This window comes from Scyliorhinus canicula, chromosome 3 (genome assembly GCF_902713615.1).
Source record: "Scyliorhinus canicula chromosome 3, sScyCan1.1, whole genome shotgun sequence".
Taxonomy (NCBI): domain Eukaryota; kingdom Metazoa; phylum Chordata; class Chondrichthyes; order Carcharhiniformes; family Scyliorhinidae; genus Scyliorhinus; species Scyliorhinus canicula.
The window spans coordinates 202,601,743-202,619,522 of NC_052148.1; the positions used below are offsets into that span (position 1 = coordinate 202,601,743).

At 49.2% G+C, this 17,780-nt stretch overlaps 1 protein-coding gene across 8 annotated transcripts in view; it reads left to right on the forward strand.

Moving 5' to 3' along the window:
* trim2a (tripartite motif containing 2a) overlaps positions 1-17,780 on the forward strand; it is a 212,817-nt gene that overhangs the window by 49,549 nt on the left and 145,488 nt on the right. The window lies entirely within an intron of this gene.

Here is a 17,780-nt window from a genome sequence, read left to right on the forward strand (position 1 = left end):
AGTTTCCTACCATCAACCCATACCCTGCCCCACCTCAGTAGACCCACTGCCATGAGATGGACCTGGTCAGGTGCTTGGATGGCCAGCATTTATTCATAGAACATAGAACATACAGTGCAGAAGGAGGCCATTCGTCCCATCGAGTCTGCACCGACCCACCTGAGCCCTCACTTCCACCCTATCCCCATAACCCAATAATCCCATCTAACCTTTTTGGTCACTAAGGGCAATTTATCATGGCCAATCCACCTAACCTGCACGTCTTGGGACTGTGGGAGGGAACCGGAGCACCCGGAGGAAACACACGCAGACACAGGGAGAACCTGCAGACTCCGCACAGACCGTGACTCAGCAGGGAATCGAACCTGGGACTCTGGTGCTGTGAAGCCACATTGCTATCCACTTGTGCTACCGTGCTGCCCAATATTCCAGCTTACACATTACTCATTCAGCGGACTGAAGAACTACATTCTTTGCAATACATGAAGGCAGATGCTTTGTGAGGACATGAGATTCTTTTTCGGGGCCTCAGATTTCACTGCCTGAACCTGGCGGCTATGAGATTCTGAGGTGTTTCCAAAGGCTTCCCCCGCTTGTACAAGTGCCCACTTGTTTTTGCCGTCTCTCCACATAGGGAAATAACCATGATTGTTGTAAAGTGTTGCTGCACAGAGATCGATAATTTGAACTATTTAAAATTAATCTCACAAGAATGCTCTTTTACATTGATGGTATATTATTGTCACTGTTATAACAATGATGCTCCTATCATGTCTCAGCTGTGCAATTCTTCTCATTTGGGAATACAGATTCCAGATGGGTGCCCCTTCAATTGGCCTCCCAATGCAATGAGGCACTCCTCCCAGGAGCACTAACCGCTCTCCCTGGCAGCGTTGTTTTTAGTTTCATTTTACACTCCTCCACTGCTTCAGGTTCCAAGATGGTGCTCAAGCTTTATTATCAGACCAACTTCAACCCTCCCTGTACGGCCTTGGAAGTCCCTCCCATCGCCCAGCAACAGCATAACGTTCAGGCTTCCCTCCCTCCTAGAACTCTCAGTCCTCCCCTTGTAATCCTTGATCCCATTTTAATTGAAAATGAAAATGAAATGAAAATCGCTTATTGTCACGAGTAGGCTTCAATGAAGTTACTGTGAAAAGCCCCTAGTCGCCACATTTCGGCGCCTGTTCGGGGAGGCTGGTACGGGAATTGAACCGTGCTGCTGGCCTGCCTTGGTCTACTTTCAAAGCCAGCGATTTAGCCCAGTGTGCTAAACCAGCCCCTTGTGATTGATATTCCTATGTTACCCCGGAGTCATTAAGGTGGATGTTCCTGTGACCCATATAAACCTCACCCCTCCCCATCCTGAGGCCTACTGTAGCATGAGACCAATGAGTGCCCATCCCTACGCTGCCTGTTGCCAATCTACAGGCACCAGATGCCTCCCCTGACTGACTGTGACACCTGCAGCTGACCATGCCCTCTGTGCAACAGACTGGGCACTACTGACAGTGGACAACATGCACCCCCCCCACCCCCCCAGACTAGGACAGTCTTTGCAAGCTCAAATAATCAGCTGTCTTGCCGTTCTGACTGGGATTCCCTTGGGACTGTTGTCCTCGACTCTCTTTACTATCTGGCCACAAGATTTCTTTGCTGTAATCTTCCAAAGTGGTATTTGCAGAATGCATGCATTGTTCTGGTATATCACACACCATTTTGGAGAGGGTGTCAGCACACTTGGAGAGCATCTGCCTGACCAAGTGGTTTATGCAGAATTCTTGCAGTCCGGGTAAAGTCTTCATTAACTACTACACTGCTGCCTGTAGACTTGTGAAAGAACCCTGCAAACCACCAAACTCTTCAATCAGCAACTAATCAGAAAGTCAATGATGATTCCTTTAAATAACACTGTTGTGGTCCTTCTTGTTGCTGAAAGCATATTTAGCTGTGATGCACGATCAATTACACAAAGACGAGAGTTGAATGCAATCAAGGCTTTAATACACTAAGATGTGTGGCCTCCGACAGCAGCTGGCGAAATGACTGCTGTACGGGGAGCACATATATTTATACTCCACCTACTGGGCGGAGCCAGCAGGCAGGGAACTACCCCCGTACCTGTAGTACAGGGCCTTACCACAAATCACCTAATATATACATCAGTGGTGACTACCACATTCAGCCCCTGTTAAAATTGAGTCCAGCGGGATGGAGGAGAACTATATACAAGTACATGTTTTAAAATACAGAGAGAAAAAAAATTGAGTTCAGTGGGGTGGAGGAGAATTATACAGAAGGATGATGTTTCAAGAGTCCCGATCAAGTTACAGGTTCAGTCGGTCCGGAGCCTTGATCTGGCGCTGGGAGCGCCAACGTGGTAGCAGCGATTCCGGTGTTGGTCTGGTCCTCGGTGACTCCTGGAGTGTGCCAAAATCCTCGTCATCCTCGGGCGTGGGCAGGGGGAGGATGGATTGTCCTGGAGCGGGGGCTGCGGCTGGGTACGGCGGGGAATGGGAGGGTGGCGCCAGGCCGGATGGGTGTGTGTATGTGGAACCTGCTGGTGCCAGGTCCCTGAGGGAGACAGTATCTTGGCGGCCGTCGGGGTACGCTACATAGGCGTACTGTGGGTTGGCGTGGAGTAGCTGTACCCTTTCAACCAACGGGTCCACCTTGTGGAGTCGTACGTGCTTACGGAGGAGTACGGGTCCTGGAGCTGCGAGCCAAGTCGGGAGCGACACCCTGGAGGTGGACTTCCTGGGGAAGGCAAAGAGACGTTCATGGGGTGTGTCGTTAGTGGCGGTGCATAGGAGCGACCGAATGGAGTGCAGGGCATCGGGGAGAACCTCCTGCCAGCGGGAGGCCGGGAGATTTCTGCACCATAGGGCCAGCTGGACAGCCCTCCAGACCGTCCCATTCTCCCTCTCCACCTGCCCGTTTCCCCGGGGGTTATAGCTGGTCGTCCTGCTCGAGGCGATACCCTTGTTGAGCAGGAACTGACGCAGCTCATCGCTCATGAATGAGGATCCCCTGCCGCTGTGGACGTAGGCGGAGAAGCTGAACAGAGCGAAGATGGTGTTAAGGGCTTTGATGACGGTGACAGACATCATATTAGGGCATTGGATCGCGAAGGGGAATCTGGAGTACTCATCGACCACGCTGAGGAAGTACGTGTTATGGTCAGTGGAGGGGAGGGGCCCTTTGAAGTCCACACTGAGGCGTTCAAAGGGGGAGGCGGCGCGCACGGTTCAGCTGGTATAAGTGCGGTTTGCACTCTGCACAGACCTGGCAGTCTCTGGTGATGGCCCTGACTTCCTCGATGGAGTAGGGCAGATTGTGGGCCTTGATGAAGTGGTACAACCATGTGACTCCCGGGTGACAAAGATTGTCATGCAGAGTCCGGAGTCAGTCCACTTGTGCGCTGGCACATGTACCTCGGGATAGGGCATCAGGGGGCTCATTGAGCTTACCGGGGCGATACAAAATCTCGTAGTTGTAGGTGGAGAGCTCGATCCTCCACCTCAAGATTTTATCGTTTTTCAAATTTGCCCCGCTGTGTGTTGTTAAACATGAAAGCTACCAACCGTTGGTCAGTGAGGAGAGTGAATCTCCTGCCGGCCAGGTAATGCCTCCAATGCCGCACAGCTTCAACGATGGCTTGGGCCTCTTTTTCGACGGAGGAGTGCCGGATTTCGGAGGCATGAAGGGTTTGTGAAAAGAATGCCACGGGCCTGCGGCCTGGTTGAGAGTGGCAGCCAGAGCGACGTCTGATGCGTCGCTCTTGACTTGAAATGGTAACGTCTCGTCGACTGCGTGCATCGCAGCCTTGGCGATTCGGCCTTAATACAGTTGAAGGCCTGGTGAGCCTCGGCCATTAGGGGAAAAAGAGTGGATTGGATGAGTGAGCGGGCCTTGTCCACATCATTTGGGACCCACTGGCGTAGTAAGAAAAGAACCCCAGGCAACGTTTGAGGGCCTTGGGCAGTGGAGGAGGGGGAGTTCCATGAGGGGGCGCATGCGGTCGGGATCGGGCCCCAGAACTCCATTCTGGACCAAATAGCCAAGGATCGCTATGCGGTTCGTGCTGAACACACACTTCTCCTTGTTGTAATGTTGAGGAGAGTGGCGGTGTGGAGAAATTTGGCACGGTTGGCGTCATGGTCCTGCTCATTGTGGCCGCAGATGGTGACATTGTCAAGGTACGGGAAGGTGGCCTGCAGCCCGTACCGGTCGACCATGCGGTCCATTTCCTGTTGGAAGACCGAGACCCCGTTGGTGACGCCGAAGGGAATCCTGAGAAAGCGGTAAAGGCGGCCATCTGCCTCGAAGGCAGTGTATGGGCGGTCCGCCTTACGGATGGGGAGCTGGTGGTAGGTGGATTTTAGATCCACAGTTGAGAAGACCCGGTACTGTGCAATCTGATTGACCATATCAGATATGCGTGGGAGGGGGTTTGCGTCGAGCTGCGTGTACCGATTGATGGTCTGGCTGTACTCCACGACCATTCGGTGTTTCTCCCCAGTTTTCACCACTACCACTTGGGCTCTCCAGGGGTTGTTGCTGGCCTCGATGATGCCTTCCCGAAGCAGCCGCTGGACCTCGGACCTGATGAAGGTCCTGTCCTGAGCGCTGTACCGTCTGCTCCTGGTGCCGACGGATTTGCACTCTGGGGTTAAGTTTGCAAATAGGGAAGGTGGGTCGACCTTTAGGGTCGCGAGGCCGCACACAGTAAGGGATGGTAGGGGCCCGCCAAATTTCAATTTAGGCTCTGGAGGTTGCTCTGGAAGTCCAGGCAGTGTAGTAAGGCAGCGCAGGGGTTGGGAAGGACGTAGAGGCGGAAGCCGGTAAACTCCATTCCCTGGACAGTGAGAGTGGCTATGCAGTACCGCCGGATCGCCACGGTGTGGGACCTGGAGGCCAGGGAGATTCTCTGATTGACGGGGTGTACCGCGAGGGAGCAGCGCCTTACCGTATCGGGATGGGTGAAGCTCTCGGTGCTCCCGGAGTACAGCAGACAGGAGATCTCGTGCCCATCAATTTTCATGTTTGTAGAGGCGGTTGCTAGGTTGTGTGGGCGAGACTGGTCAATCGTGACCGAGGCGAGACGCGACTGGTCGTCGATGGTAGCAGACGATGGGATGCCTGGGGGGCATGGGTCCTGTACGATGGCAGCGCACACGGGCCGCACGTGTCATGGGGAAGACAAGATGGCGGCGTTTGATGCTCCTGGGGAGGACAAGATGGCGGTGCCCACTGCCCGCACATGGTGGGTGTTGAACAAGATGGCGGTGCCCACGGGCCGCACGTGGTCCGAAGAGGGGAAGATGGTGGCGCCCACTGGCCGTACAATGGAAGGGTCGGATCAATAGCGGCGACTGAGCGGGCCTGGCACACCGCAGTGAAGTGTCCCTTCTTGCTGCAGGCCTTACAAAGGGCACTCCGGGCCGGGCAGCGTTGTCGGGGGTGTTTTGGTTGCCCATAGAAGTAACATCTGGGGCCCCCAGGGTTGGTTGGCTGAGTGGGGTCCCCGATGGGGCGGCCGTCTGCAGAGTCCACGATGCGTAGGAGTGGGCCGCGCGGCCGGGGGTTTAGGCCTGGAAGTTGCGCGAGGCGATCGTCAGTGAGAGCGGAAGTTTTTTGGTTGCTGCGAGGTCGAGCGTGGCCCCTTCTAAAACGCACTGTCGGATGTAATCTGACCCTATCCCCGTAACAAAAGCGTCCCTCATAAGCAAGTTCAAGTGTACGGAAGGATGTTGCAGGTTACAGAGGGACATAGATAAGCTGCAGAGCTGGGCTGAGAGGTGGCAAATGGAGTTTAATGTGGAGAAGTGTGAGGTGATTCACTTTGGAAAGAATAACAGGAATGCGGAATATTTGGCTAATGGTAAAATTCTTGGTAGTGTGGATGAGCAGAGGGATCTCGGTGTCCATGTACATAGATCCCTGAAAGTTGCCACCCAGGTTGATAGGGTTGTGAAGAAGGCCTATGGTGTGTTGGCCTTTATTGGTAGAGGGATTGAGTTCCGGAGCCATGAGGTCATGATGCAGCTGTACCAAACTCTGGTACGGCCGCATTTGGAGTATTGCGTACAGTTCTGGTCGCCTCATTATAGGAAGGACGTGGAAGCTTTGGAACGGGTGCAGAGGAGATTTACCAGGATGTTGCCTGGTATGGAGGGAAAATCTTATGAGGAAAGGCTGATGGACTTGAGGTTGTTTTCGTTAGAGAGAAGAAGGTTAAGAGGTGACTTAATAGAGGCATACAAAATGATCAGAGGGTTAGATAGGGTGGACAGCGAGAGCCTTCTCCCGCGGATGGAGGTGGCTAGCACGAGGGGACATAGCCTTAAATTGAGGGGTAATAGATATAGGACAGAGGTCAGAGGTGGGTTTTTTACGCAAAGAGTGGTGAGGCCGTGGAATGCCCTACCTGCAACAGTAGTGAACTCGCCAACATTGAGGGCATTTAAAAATTTATTGGATAAGCATATGGATGATAAGGGCATAGTGTAGGTTAGATGGCCTTTATTTTTTTTTTTCCATGTCGGTGCAACATCGAGGGCCGAAGGGCCTGTACTGCGCTGTATCGTTCTATGTTCTATGTTCTATGTACCGTGGCCGTGACGGCCTGACAGTCACAGTCTCTGACTAGGGGGATTACAGCATGCCAGAAATCTTCCACAGACTCACCCTGGAGTTGACTACGAGTGAAGAGGATGTGTCAGGCGTAAAGCGTGTTAGTCCGCTGAGCGTAGTTTTCTTTCAGTAGCACCATGGCGTCATCATAAGTCGGCATGTTCTGGATAAGCGGAAAGACTTTGGAGCTCAGCCGCATGTAGAGGATCTGAATCTTCTGAGCTTCTGGAATTGGGTCTGGTGCAGACCTGACGTAAGCTTCGAAACAGGCTAGCCAATGTTCAAAGTCCTTTTTGGCGTCGCTTGATTGGGGATCCAGCTGCAGGCAATCCGGCTTGATGCAGAGGTCCATCTTCTGAAAACTTTAGTGTATTAAATTGATCAATGATCAATTACACAAAGACGAGAATTGAATGCAATCGAGGCTTTAATGCACTAAGATGTGTGGCCTCATGCAGCAGCTGGCGAAATGGCTGCTGTACGGGGAGCACACATATTTATACTCCGCCTACTGGGAGGAGCCAGCAGGCAGGGAACTACCCCCGTACCTGTAGTACAGGGCCTTACCACAAATAACCTAATATATACATCAGTGGTGACTACCACAAGCTGAGGTTGTGAAAGAAAGTAGACTGGCATCAAACAGCATTCCATGCTAATCGCAAAGTGCCTACTCTGCATATCGCTAGCAGACGCTTCCATGCTGTTCAATTTTCCTACCCGAACTGCGAATTTATAATCTTTATTATACAAGTAGACTTACATCAACACTGCAATGAAGTTACTATGAATGACCCCAGTCACCACATTCCGGCGCCAAGTCGGGTAGACAGAGGAAGAATTCAGAATGTCCAAATTACCTAACAGCACGTCTTTTGGGATGTAGGAGGAAACCGGAGCACCCGGAGGAAACCCACACAGACATAGGGAGAACATGCAGACTCCACACAGTGACCCAAGCCGGGAATTGAACCTGGGACTCTGGAGCTGTGAAGCAACAGTGCTACCAACTGTGCTATCGTGTTGCATAGCGATTGCAACTTCTAAAGCCTTCTGGAGGTTTAAATTGCTTTCTGTTAACAACCTTTTCTGGATAACTTTGCGTCTTAACCCACACACTGATCTGTCTCTAATGGTGTTGTTCAAGGCATCTCCAGATTCACAGTATTCAGCTAATTTATTCAAAGTAGTGTGATTGATTCATCCTCTTGTTGGGCACGTTTATGGAACCTGAACCTCTGGGCGATGACCAATGGTTTAAGTGAGGAGTGACGCTGCAATATCAATATCTCCACAATCTCATCATTGGTTTTCAAGCCTGTTTTTTTTGGCTTCATCAGACTTCGCAGGAGGTTGAATGTGCCCTGACCCCCCCCCCCCCCCCCCCCACCCCCCACCCCCAACCTCCCCATTGTACTCAGAAACGTTGGGACTACAATATCTGCTACAATTTTGTTCGTTTGGACAAAATAATTTAATATTTCAGAATATGAACTCCACTGCTCAGTGTTCTCATCATACAGTCCCATTACTCTGGAAAGGGCTTGCATAAGGATGTGCCACAAGGATTTTGGCACTACCTTGCTTTTCTTTTCAGACAAGGTATCCCTGAGCTCAGCCTGTTTCCTTCCGGGTTTTGGAACACTCCCAGCTCTAAACTATTGTCGCAGGGTACTTGTTACTGACAGTGTTTCCTATGCTGTTCTAGATCTTCCCAGACAGAGCATGTGGCAATCTTCTTTTTGATGTTGCTTCCTTCGAAATCTAGGTTTAAATTTTGGTTCCTTCTATGGCTGTTACCAGTACTAGGGACCTCTCCTTCTCCAGATTTGGTGTAGCAAGATTTTTAGCTTCTTAATCCTTTTCAGATGTCTGCACACGGATTGACAATTTTTCTATTTTTTATCTACTTCTCCGGGAGTCTGCCAGCATCTGTCCACCTCGGTGCCAGTTTTCTCTGTGTTACTTTTTAAAGGGTAGGTTTGCAGACCCCTGGGCAGCACGGTGGCACAGTGGTTAGCATTGTTGCCTACGGCGCTGAGGACCCGGGTTCGAATCCCGGCCCTGGGTCACTGTCCGTGTGGAGTTTGCACGTTCTCCCCGTGTTTGCGTGGGTTTCACCCCCACAACCCAAAGATGTGCAGGTTAGGTGGATTGGCCACGCTAAATTGCCCCTTAATTGGAAAAACATTATTGGGTACGCTAAATTTAAAAAAAAAAAGGTTTGCAGACCCCTAAGGTACATACAACAAACAGGTTTATTGGAAATGTGTTTCCTCTACATTCTGTAAAGATGGACTGCCCATTTGCCCACGCCCATTTGCCCATGATGTCATCAATACATGATGTGATCAGACTCTTAAAGTGACCTTGTTACAACTAGGAACAAACATGAATACACAACAGTCTAAACTTACAAATGGTGAAAGGCAAGTTAGACTGCTGTGTCCATAGAAACCATACCTCAGCATGAAACAACTGTCTTCAAAAGTGGGGGAAGAATAACATTTGAGGAAAATGCTGTACAGTTCTCTAATTTTACTTTGTGGATATGCTTCCAACAATCTTTGGCATTCCAAGGCTGTAAGGCATGAAGTAGGAAAGTATTGTTATATGATGCACCCCTGCTCAGTTGGCTGGACAGTCGGTTCGTGAAGCAGAGCTTACAGCGCGGGTTCAATTTCCATACCGGCTGAGATTATTCATGAAGGCCTCGCCTTCTCAACCTTGCCCCTTTCCTGAAGTGTGGCGATCCACAGGTTAAATCACCACCAGTTAGCTCTCCCCCTCAAAGGAGAAAGCAGCCTATGGTCATCTGGGACTATGGCACCTTTACTTTACTTCAAATTACCCATTTGCAAGTTCTTGTATTTAACGCGCCAATCATACAACTGTTCGCTCTGTAAAGCCTGCTTCTGACGTCAGGTCAATGATGAAAATATATAATCAGGTAATTTCAGTAAATGGGATCCTAAATTTTCAATGTGGAAAATTGTTTGCAACATTTACTATAAGGACATTTTTGGTAAAAATCAATAGAAAGGTATTTTGATTGAAATATTTAAGAAAAAAAATCAATTACCCAAAGTGGAACTCAAAATGACGATTCTGGGATTCAACATCCCCAATAAATGAGCCAAAGCCTGCAGAAGGAGTAGGAGAGAGGATAAGTTAACTGAAAGGATAGGAACATCTAACAAAATCTCTAACAGAAGTTGTGCTAGTTTCTCGGTATGCCAATTTTTCACCTTGAATACCACTTATAATGACATAGGTAGAAACAGGTATTTGGCCTAACAGGTCTCTGCCAGTGTTCCTGCTCCAAAAGAGCCTCCATCTTAACGTTTACATCTGACAATATCAGCACAGCCTTCTATTTCTTCCTCGCTGATTTGTTGATCTTGATTCCCTTTAAATGAATCTAATCTATTTGACTCAACTTCTGATAGCAGTGATGTGGAGATGCAGGCGTTGGACTGGGGTGGGCACATTAAGCACAGTGAGCACTGTCATCCAACACCAGGTTAAAGTCCAACAGGTTTGTTTCACATCACAAACTTTCGGATTACTGCTCCTTCCTCAGGTGGATGAAGAGGGAGGTTCCAGAAACATATATATATACAAAGTCAAGGATGCAAGACGATATTTTGAATGCGAACATTTGCAGGTAATTAAGTCTTTACAGATCCAGAGAGAGGGGTAACCCCAGGTTAAAGAGGTGTGAATTGTCTCAAGCCAGGACAGTTGGTAGGATTTCGCAAGCCCAGGCCAGATGGTAGGGGGTGAATGTAATGCGACCTCCTCAGAAGACAAACACAAGATGCAGCCAACAGAGTACCCTTCGTCGTCCAGTACTTCCCCGGAGCGGACAAACTACGACAGCTTCTTCGCAGCCTTCAACACGTCATCGATGAAGACAAACATCTTGCCAAGGCCATCCCACAGCCCCGCTACTTGCCTTCAAACAACTGCGTAACCTCAAACAAACCATTGTTTGCAGCAAACTACCCAGTCTTCAGAACAGTGACCACGACATCACACAACCCTGCCATGGCAATCTCTGCAAGACGGGCCAGATCATAAACATGGGTACCACCATTACACGTGAGAACACCGCCCACCAGGTACGCGGTACATACTCGTGCGACTCGGCCAACGTTGTCTATCTCATACGCTGCAGGAAAGGATGTCCCAAAGCGTGGTACATTGGTGAGACCATGCAGACGCTGCTACAATGGATGAACATCGTGCGACAATCGGCAGGCAGGAATGTTCCCCTCCAGTTGGGGAACACTTCAGCAGTCAAGGGCATTCAGCCTCTGATCTCCGGGTAAGCGTTCTCCAAGGCGGCCTTCAGAACGTGCAACAGCGCAGGATCGCCAAGCAGAAATTTATAGCCAAGTTCCGCACACATGAGTACGGCCTCAACCAGAACATTGGATTCATGTCGCATTAACCATTCACACCCCACCATCTGGCCTGGGCTTGCGAAATCCTAGCAACTGTCCTGGTTTGAGACAATTCACACCTCTTTAACCTGGGATTACCCCTCTCTCTGGATCTGTAAAGATTTAATTACCTGCAAATGCTCGCATTCAAAGTATTGTCTTTGTCTATATATATGTTTCTGGAACCTATTTCTTCATTCACCTGTAAGAAGTCTTACAACACCAGGTTAAAGTCCAACATGTTTGTTTCAAACACAAGCTTTGGGAGCACTGCTCCGTTCACCTGAGGAAGGAGCAGTGCTCCAAAAGCTTGTGTTTGAAACAAACATGTTGGACTTTAACCTGGTGTTGTAAGACTTCTTACTGTGCTCACCCCAGTCCAACGCCGGCATCTCCACGTCATTCACCTGAGGAAGGAGCAGTGCTCCGAAAGCTAGGGATTTGAAACAAACCTGTTGGATTTTAACCTGGTGTTGTAAGACTTCTTACTGTTCTTATAGCAAGTTTCACATTCTAATTCTCCAGAATTTTCAATTGAATTTATTGGTGGATATCTTACATTTGCGCTCTCCAGATGTTACTGCAGCGAGTTCTTTTGAATCTTTGAAAGTCTGGTGGAGTGATGAAGAATGACACTGCAAGCTACTTGTCCAGAGAGTACCCTGAATAAGGTAGCTATGTGACACTGAGAAAACCAATAAAAGGTGACTTTTGTTCTATTTATTAAATGGGAGTAAAGGTACTTCCAGTTGCCCAACAGAAATAATGTTTTTTAAAATAATTTTAGAGTGCCCAATTCAGTTTTTCCAAATAAGGGGCAATTTAGCGTGACCAATCCACCTACCCTGCACATCTTTGGGTTGTGGGGACGAAACCCACGCAAACACGGGGAGAATGTGCAAACTCCACACGGACAGTGACCCAGAGCCGGGATTGAATCTGGGACCTCAGCGCCGTGAGGCGCAGGGCTACCACTGCGCTACCCTGCTGCCCTACAACAGAAATAATGTTGATGTAAACAGAAGTGTGGCACGGTAGCACAGTGGTTAGCACTGTTGCTTCACAGCACCAGGGTCCCGGGTTCGATTCCTGCTTGGGTCATTGTCTGTGCGGAGTCTTCACGTTCTCCCCGTGTCTGCGTGGGTTTCCTCCGGGTGCTCCAGTTCCCTCCCACAAGTCCCAGAAGACGTGCTGTTAGGTGAATTACACACTCTGAATTCTCCTTCTGTGTACCCGAACAGGTGCCAGAGTGTGGCAACTGGGGCTTTTCACAGTAACTTAATTGCAGTGTTAACGTAAGCTTACTTGTGACAATAAAAAAAGATTATTGTTATTGTTTAACTTGGACTGTGAAATGAAGAAGGATATCAATTAATCAGATCTGAGATTAGGTATGAGATAGGAACTGTTTCTCTAGAAAAGGCTTTTGGCAAATCCAATGAATGCTTTGCTGATTAATTTCTTTATAAAATAATGAGTCAAGAATTATTGAATGTGGTTAAAGTAAATATAGATAGAGGTTACCATGTTAAAAAGTAAACCTTTTTTTCAGGGGCTAGGCTGAGGCCTGTGGCTCAAAACATGTCTTAAGGTTGAAAATAAAATGGGGTTGAATTTTTCTGGGTGTTTTCTCAGCCACCAGAATCTCAACTGAAACCTTGTTATGTTGGCAGAGAGGGAGAGGTCCAGAGTAAATCCCACCCTTAATATTAATCAGAAAGTAGGGATGCCGTTATGTTCTAGTACGTTGCAATGACTGAGTCAGTGCACCAAAGAACATCTAGTTCAGGGGCAGCACGGTGGCACAGTGGGTTAGCACAGCTGCCTCACGGCGCCGAGGTCCCAGGTTCGATCCCGGCTCTGGGTCACTGTCTGTGTGGCGTTTGCACATTCTCCCCGTGTTTGCGTGGGTTTCGGCCCCACAACCCAAAGATGTGCAGGGTAGGTCAATTGGCCACGCTAAATTGCCCCTTAATTGGAAAAAATGAATTGGGTACTCTAAATTTAAAAAAAAAGAACATCTAGTTCATGACTCGTTAAGGTTTATTAAATTACAATAACGTGTGTAGAAAACAATACTAATACTACTAACGAACTGTGAACTGGAATACGAGAGCTAATACTATCCACAAAGACTCCTCACCCAGACTCCCGAGGTTGCAGTGTCACGTGGTGTAATTCTACTGCCACCTGCTGGTTGGAGGTCTAACTATTAACACACAGAATTGCTTATGCATATCATTATAGACACCAAGTGTGTTATAAATGCTGTAATTGTAGGATGGAGTGAGGCCCAAGGGAAGGAATAGTTGTAGTCTTGAGGGGCTGAAAAGAGAACAAGTTCGGAGACTGTGCAATGTGTCTTGATTATGGAGAGTTCTTGAGCTGCTGAATTTGGAAATTTTATACCACCGAAAGCAATGTGGCTGTAGCAGCTACTGTAACTCTGACAGTAACTCTGTATTTTTTCACTGTTCGGGTATGTGGTGGCTTCTTTTCACTCTAGCTACTATTTCTCTCAACTTGGTAATTAAACCACAGTTATTTTTGAAATGGTGACAACTTATTTTTGTAAACACCAAGGCATTTATTCCATGCCTTCCTGTACACCAATTATTTTAAAATATTTAAATTCAATTTTCAGATATTCTACCATTTTAAACACACAATACAACAAAGAAAAAACAACACAAACCCTCCCCCCCAAACCCCCAGCCCCTGTAACCTCAACCAAACACCCCAGTTTGCCCCCCTCTTAACAGCTGATGGTAACCAGATCCTTGAAATGTAATACAAACAAACCCCATCTCTTACGTAACCCCCTCACTTTCCCCCTTCAAAGCAAATTTCACCTTTTCCCGATACAAAAACTCCATTAGATCCCCCAGCCACACCGAGGCACAGGGCGGAGAAGCTGACCTCCACCCTAACTGGACCCGTCTGTGAGCGATCAACGAGGCAAAGGCTAAAGCATCCGCCCCGCTCCTGTCTGCAGCTCCAGCAAGTCCGTCATCCCAAATATGGCCTCCAGGGGACTGGGCTCCAAATCCATGTGCAAGATCACCGAAATAGTGCTGGAGAATGACCTCCAAAATTACTCCAACTTAGGGCAGGACCAGAACATATGCACATGATGGGCTGGGCCCTGCCCACATCGTTCACAAATATCCTCCACCTCCTCAAACAGCCGGCTCATCCTTGACTTTGTCAGGTGCGCTCTATGTACTACCTTTAGCTTTATCAACTCCGGCCTCGCGCTCGAGGTTGAAGCATTCACCCTCCACAGCACTTCACACTACAACCCCTCCTCCAGCGCCATCCCCAACTCCTCGTCCCACTTGGCCTTAACCACCCCCCCCTCCAGAGATGCTATATCCTTCTCCAAAATCCTTCCATAGATTGCCGAAAAGACCCTCCACCCCCCTCCAGCCAATCACCAACAGAAGCCCCTCCAACAATGAAGAAGGTGGTGCCACCGCAAAAGTTGGAAAAACATTTTTCATGAAATCCCGCATCTACATACACATTTTTGTGGGGATAAATTTAGAGTACCCAATTCATTTTCTCCAATTAGGGGGCAATTTAGCGTGGCCAATTCACCTCACCTGCACATCTTTGGGTTGTGGGGGAAAAATCCATGCAAACACGGGGAGAACGTTCAAACTCCACACGGACAGTGACCCAAAGCCGGGATCAAACCTGGGACCTCGGGGCTGTGAGACAGCAGTGTTACCACTGCGCCACCATGCTGCCCTTCACCTGCGTACACACGAAAACCTCCTCCCGCGGGATCCCAAACTTCTCCCCCAACTCTTCCAAATTTGCAAACCGCTCTTCTAGAAATAGGTCCTTCATTTTCATCACCCCTCATTCCTCCCATCCCTGAAACCGAGCATCCATCTTCACTGGCTCAAATCCATGGTTCCCTCAGATCGGCCCCACCCCGACCTAAAGTGCTGCCAAAATTGCCTCCATATTTTCAATGTGGTTACCATCACCGGACTTCCCAAAAACTTTGCTGGCGCAAACGGGAGCGGTGCCAATGCTAGAACCCGCAACCCCAATCCTTATAAGAGCCTGCCTCCATCCTCGCCCACTATGCCTCTGGATCCCTGCTCCAGCCCCGCACCTTCTCTTTGTCCACCTTGTGTACCTGCTCCAGTGCCACCACCAACTCCCCTGCCCCATTCCAAACCTGAATAATCTCTCTCACAACTGCCTGATGGTTATCTCACCCCTTACTACCACCTTCAACGCTTCCCATACCACTGATGGTGAAACCTCCCCGTTCCTATTGAACCCCACACAATCCTCAATCACCTTCCCCATCTTTGCACAAAAATTTGGATCTGCCAACAGCCCCACATCCAGTCTCTATGCAGGCCCCTGTACTGGCCCCTTCTCTAGGACACATCCACCCAATGTGTAGCATAGTTCCAGATAAAAATCGCCGAGTATTCTGCTTTCCTCACCCCAGCTAACAGCGCCTTCCCCATATAAAAAAGTAAATCCTTGAATACACATTGTGTACTGGCAAAAAGAACGAAGACTCCCTGTCCCGCGCATGTAAAATCCTCCACGGGGCCGTCCCTCTCTCACCCTCCATCTCTCCCATAAACAACAACATCATCTTCGCTCCCCCTGCCCCCCATCCGAGGGGGTCAGAGAATGTGGCTTGGGCTTATAGATCTTCAGATCCAGCACTGTATTCAAGTCCCCCCCAAAGTATTAACTGGTGCGTACCAAGTTCGGTATGGCAGCCAACTTCTTCATAAATTCTACGCCATTCCAATTCAAGGCATACAGGATAACCAGCACCACAAACTTCCCCTCCAAAACACACATTACTATCACGTACCAGCCCCCCGGTCCATCTGAAACCTCACCCTCTTACCTACCAATATCGCTACCCCCGGGCCCTACTATCAAAGCCCGAGGGGAATACCTGACTCACACAGCCCTTCTGAAGCCTCACCTGGTCCTTCACCCTTGGGTGGGTCTCTTGCAGCAGAACCCAGTCAGCTTTCAAGCTCTTTGATTTTTTAAAAAATTATTTTTTTGAAATAAATTTAGAGTACCCAATTATTATTTTTTTTCCAATTAAGGGGCAATTTTAGTGTGGCCAATCTACCTAACCTGCACATCTTTGGGTTGTGGGGGTGAAACCCACGCAAACACGGGGAGAATGTGCAAACTCCAAATGGACAGTGACCCAGGGCCGGGATTCGGACCCGGGTCCTCAGCGCCGCAGTCCCAGTGCTGTCCACTGCCACCGTGCTGCCCTCAAGCTCTTTGAATGCGAGAAAACTCTCGCTCTCTTCACTGGTCCCCCAGCTCTCATACGTTCCACGTTCCCAAACGGATCGGGGGGTCTCTCAACCCCCCTGCCCCTCCAGTCACTCATAACCACTACTTCTGGCCCTGCCCAACAGGCAGGACTCAGCCCCACCCTCTAGTCACCATCAGGCACCTACCCCTCCCCTTCCCAGAAACTCCCAGCCACTTCTCAGGCCCATCAAAACCCGTTCATACCAGTTCCAATAACCCTGGCCCCTCCTCCCACCTCGCTCCCATTCACTAGCCAACTTACATTTGCTAGCAAGATGGCCCCTGCCAGAACCGCCTCCCCCACATGCCCAATATCAAAAACAAAATCAACTCAAAGGCCCTCCCACATTCCAAATCCCCAATACCATAATCCCTCAAACCAAGGGGAAAAAAAGCCCAACAAATTACCCCAAACTCCCAAACCAATCCCCTCCCAAACAAGATCTCAAAGAAGGAAGAAAGATAAAAAGATAAAAACCAACCAAGTCTAAACTCAATTCAGTCCCAGTCCTCAGCTTTCATGAACGCCTCCATCTCCTCGGCCTTCTTAAAGTAGTAGTCTCTGAAGTGATTTGTGACCTTTAGCTTTGCCAGGTAGACCACCCCAAACCTCACATTGCTTTTATACAAAGCCGACTTCACCTGACCAAAGGCCGCCCGCCTCTTTGCCAGCTCTGCCGTGAGATCCTGGCATATATGAATACCCATGCCTTCCCACCTCAACTCTCGATTCAGCTTCACCCATCTCAACACATTTTCCTTTACCTGGTAGCTGTGAAAGCAGACTATATCAGCTCTTGGTGGTGCATTTGCCATCACTCTCCGCAGCTCCTCACCCATCGTCAATGACTCTCCCACCCCCTTCAACACTTCTTGCTCCCGCACCTCCATCGACATATCTGCAAAACCTCCTTTATCGGGGCAAGAGTCTCATCCACCCACTCCTTGAGTGAGGCCATCATCTCCTCTCGATGCCTGTCCAAGTGCTTGGAAAACAGCCGCATAAACAACCCCGCCATCACTTTGGCCAGTTTATCCACTGCAATGGACCCAGCCCCACCCGGTAAGCTCGCTCCCGTCACCTTTCCTCCCACTGAACGTCCCACCAAGCTCGCTGACCGACTATTGCTCGCACCCTTTCTTCCTGGATACCTTTTCTGGGATTTCAACATCCTTTGGTTGCCACAATCAATCAGATAAAATTCTCCCCAAAATCTGCGTGAAAAGGGCCAAAAAACAAAAGCTCTAGCAGGAGCCACCCAACGTGTGCCCTCCACCTACACATCGCCACTGGAAGTCTTTCCTGTACACCAATATTCAGTATATTTTTAGATGGAGAAACGTGGAAGAAATTTTCCTTGTGAGGCA